At 40.6% G+C, this 4,140-nt stretch overlaps 1 long non-coding RNA gene across 1 annotated transcript in view; it reads right to left on the reverse strand.

Annotated features, from left to right (window-relative positions):
* The window catches only part of LOC138173867 (uncharacterized), a 96,813-nt gene extending 93,984 nt beyond the window's left edge, over positions 1-2,829 (reverse strand). Inside the window, exon 1 of the long non-coding RNA XR_011171554.1 lies at positions 2,704-2,829. This is a non-coding gene — a long non-coding RNA (uncharacterized lncRNA). The remainder of the gene's footprint in view (positions 1-2,703) is intronic.
* Between the last annotated feature and the right edge of the window lie 1,311 nt (positions 2,830-4,140).

Here is a 4,140-nt window from a genome sequence, read left to right on the forward strand (position 1 = left end):
GGGGGGGGGGGGGGGGGGGGGGGGGGGGGGGCAGTGTGGCAGAAGCAATACTGGCTGAGCCCAGGGAGAGTGACAGGGCTGAACACTTGGTTAGAAAGACATCCTTGAGGACCCCTGTTCTAGCAGCGGGAGCAGGATCAAGTACCATTTGTCAACTCTGTCCCCCATCACCCCATTAGGTCTGAGTTCCAGACAGGAGAGGAGAAGTCATATTCACAAGAGAGGAGAATCCCTACTCGTGTAACAGCCAGAGTACAGCCTGGGAGGACAGTTTCTAGACTTGTCCCCAGATCACACCATACTGGAAGCACCAAAAATTTCTAGGCCCTCAAATCAAACTGCGAAAATAGAAGAATATAAAAGACAGAAGTTAAGGTCCATCATCCCCTCCAGAAGTGAGCAGAGCTCAATTCTAACATAAAGTCCAATGTCAAGAAATAGAATGGAAGAATGAAAAAACAACAACAAAACAAAAACAAACAAAAACACAACCTGATCATAAAAAGCTATTATAATGACAAGGGAACACAAGACACAAACTCTGAAAAAGTGACTTGAAAACATCTCCAAGTAAATCCTCAAAGAAAAATGCAGATTAGACACAAGTCCAACAAGAATTCCTAGAAAAAGCTAAAGAAAGAGATAAAAAGAACAAAAAAAATATTTTAAAAATCAAGTAAGAATTACAAGGAAATGGTTTTGTAAATAATAAAGTGTCAAAACTCTATGGGCTAAAGACCACTGGATTTGGAGTAAGAAGACCTAAGATTGAATCTTTTGGGGGATACTTATTGCCTATACAAGGCTTTTAACATCTCTGGACCCCAGTTTTCTCATCTCTAAAATGTGGTGGTTGTGCTAGATAACCTCGAAGATTCCTCCCAGCTATCTAAAACTACCATCCTATTGCTATTGTAAATAATCTAATCAAGATTATAATATAATATAATATGATATGATAATATAGTAATGTAATATAATGTAATAATATTATAATACTGTCTCATATTTGACATAATTTATTAATTCTTTGACATCACTTATTTAATTGGATGCCTATAAAAAGCCTCTGAGAGAGGTAACTCTGGCATTATTTTTACATTTTGCAAATGAGGAAACTGAGATCCATAAAACTTAAATTTCTTGGATAAGGTCAGCCAGATAATAAGTAGTAGAGTTAAGCTAAAGTCTTTAAGTCCACCACTTTACCAGGGAGAAAGAAGACAAAAGAAAATGGTACTGAGGGAAAAAAAGTCCCTTTCCCATATTAACTCCTTAAGCTATAAGGTCTGTGAGATCAGCTGGGGCCCCTTCAGGCTCTGCTACTGCCCTTCATCAGCAGAGCCAACATTTACAGGCACTGGTAGCACAGAAAGCCTTCCTTTCTTCCTGGAGAAGGGTTTGCCCTCTGGCAAAGCTGGCCATGGAGGTGGGGCTTCCCACAGAGAAGGGAAGGAGGGGTTAGCTGGCACTTACTTGCCTTGCCCAATTACCCAATTCTAGCTGCCATACCTGTAGCTGGCAACAGGTCAAATAAAGACACACAGTAAACTGGGCAGTCAGGCACTGGAACAGCAAGGGGAATGGGTGGGTGGCTTCCGGGTAAAGGAAACTGGGATACCATGCTAAATCAAAGCAGCTGGACCTAGAATCATAACTAGTCTAAGACCCCAAGGTAGGGATGAAAAGAGCATTGGTCAGGGTGTCAGGATACCTGAGCCCTACAAGAACTTTCCTCAAGGGTTGTTTAAATGTTACATAAGAAAAATGACAGCCATAATAGCTCCTACTTAAGGCAATTCAGAAAGGCAGCATCATCTAGTACAGCACCCTGGATTTGAAGTCAGAGGATGAAGATAGGAATCATACCCCTGCTATTTACTACCTGTGAGATATTTTCTTTCTCAAGGCTTTGTGTCTTCATCTTTGAAATAAGGCTTAGTGTTCTGTGGTCCTTTCCAGCTTCAGTTTCCATGCCTTGCTAGCTATATGATCCTGGACATATCTCTCCTCAAATCGAATATGGCATTCAATGCTACATACATTTGCTAGATACCCACTGTTTGCCTGTAATATATAATCAATCAATCAAAAAGCATTTATTAAGCACCTACTACTATGTGCTTAATAAATTGTATTAAATATACTTAATAAATTGTGTTAGATGATAGAGATAAAAATATAAAAGTAAGCCTTCAATAAGCTTACAATATACCAACAGGCTACAATATGCTCACTGATCAGTATAGGATATTTACAGAATGAATAAAGTTATTATGGGAAGAGGACATTAATGACTATGGGAAAAAGGAAAGGCTTCCCGAATGAATGATAAAAAACTAAATTTATGTTCACCATCTACTCTGCTTTGAGGAAAACCCTTTGCAAAAAAACTTACCAAATAAATGAGAGCCCTTAATAGCATTAAGGTTTGCACTGAAATCACAGCCAAAAATAAAAAGGACTTTGGAGGGAGGGTGGAAATGGGGAGAAAGAGAAGGGAGAGTTGGAGAAGGGTGGAACCCTGGCTAACTGCCACAATATTTAAATTGTATTTCACTATCTAAACTCTCTCTTTAGCTTGCAGGGACAGTGCTTCCCACCTGCAGCTCCCAGAGGTGCTGAAGGCCTGGGAGTGGGTCTCCTAAGAGGGTGCCCCTCCCTGGGCCTGGCTGCCTGACAGTGGAGGAGGATGAAACTCACCACATACTTCTGGGCTGTTATCTGATCACCCTCTTCAAATATCTGAAGGGCTGTCTTTGAAGCAAGGGGATGAGACTTGTTCTGGATGGCCCTGGAGGGCAAAGGGAAGACCAACTGAGGAAAGCTAAGGGAAGGCAAATACATTTCAACTGGATATATGGAAGATCTTTCGAACAGTCAGAGCTGTCCAATCATAGAGTTAGAGGTCTCAACAGATGCTTCAGTGAGCTCCCCTTTAAAACTGGTATTAAAACACAAACATGGTGACCCCCCCATACATTTCTCCATCTGTCTGTCTGTCTCTGTCTGTCTCTGTCTCTCTCTCTGTCTCTCTCTCTCTCTCTGTCTCTCTCTCTGTCTCTGTCTCTCTCCCTCTGTCTCTCTCTCTGTCTCTCTCTCTCTGTCTCTCTCTCTCTCTCTCTCTGTCTCTCTCTCTCTGTCTCTCTCTCTGTCTCTCTCTCTTTCTCTCTCTCTCTCTCTCACACACACACACACACACACACGGAAGGCTATAGAGAGAACTCCTACAGTAGGTATAAATTTGGATTTATGACCTCTGAGGTCCCTCCTAGCTCTGAGATTTTATGATCCTATCATTTGGCTAGAGCTCCTTAACCAAGCTTCGTTCCCTAAGCTAGAGCTAAGGGTAAGAGTTGAAAATTGACAAATAGGATGGCAATAGTCAGCAAATATTTACTGAGTGCCTTCAGAGTACAGTCCTGGTAGAGTGGCAGTGGGGAGTACAATATTAGAATTGGTACCCATTTTAAAGGTGATTAAAACCTGTTTACAGAAAAAGTCTCAACTGGGGGGAAAAAAAACCCTCCCAGGTTTCCTCTGGAATCCCCTGGCTGAGGTTTATACTTTCTCCATTCTAACCTAATAGGCAATGGAGAGGAAGGAGTCAATCCCAAGGCAGAATCACAAAATTTCAGATTTAGAAAAGACCACCCAGGCCATCTAATCAAACCCATAGTCAATTAAAAATCTGCTTAATAATATCTCCAAGTGATTATTCAATCTCCATTTGCAAACACCTCTAGTGAAGTGGGGACCTAATACCTATGGAGGCAACTCACATTATTTTTGGCTGTATCTAATTGTTAGGAAGGTTTTCCATATATGGAAAGAAATTCCATATTCAACTATTGTACTACCTGAAAGTCATGATTAAAAAAAAAATTCCTGGACAACATTTTTCAAACAATTATCAAAGAAAGTTGACCTGATATATTAGAACCAGAAGGCAAAATAGAAATTGAAATAATTTACTGATCATTGCCTGAAAGAGATTCCAAAATGAAAACTCCCAGGAATATCATAACCAAATTCCAGAGCTCACAGATCAATGAAAAAGTACTGCAAACAACCAAGAAGAAACAATTTAAATATCATGGCACTACAGTCAGGATTACACAGAATTTGGCAACTTCCACT

This window comes from Petaurus breviceps, unplaced genomic scaffold (genome assembly GCF_028583685.1).
Source record: "Petaurus breviceps papuanus isolate PSGF00001 unplaced genomic scaffold, PetGlider_PUasm1.0 66, whole genome shotgun sequence".
In the NCBI taxonomy this organism is placed as follows: domain Eukaryota; kingdom Metazoa; phylum Chordata; class Mammalia; order Diprotodontia; family Petauridae; genus Petaurus; species Petaurus breviceps.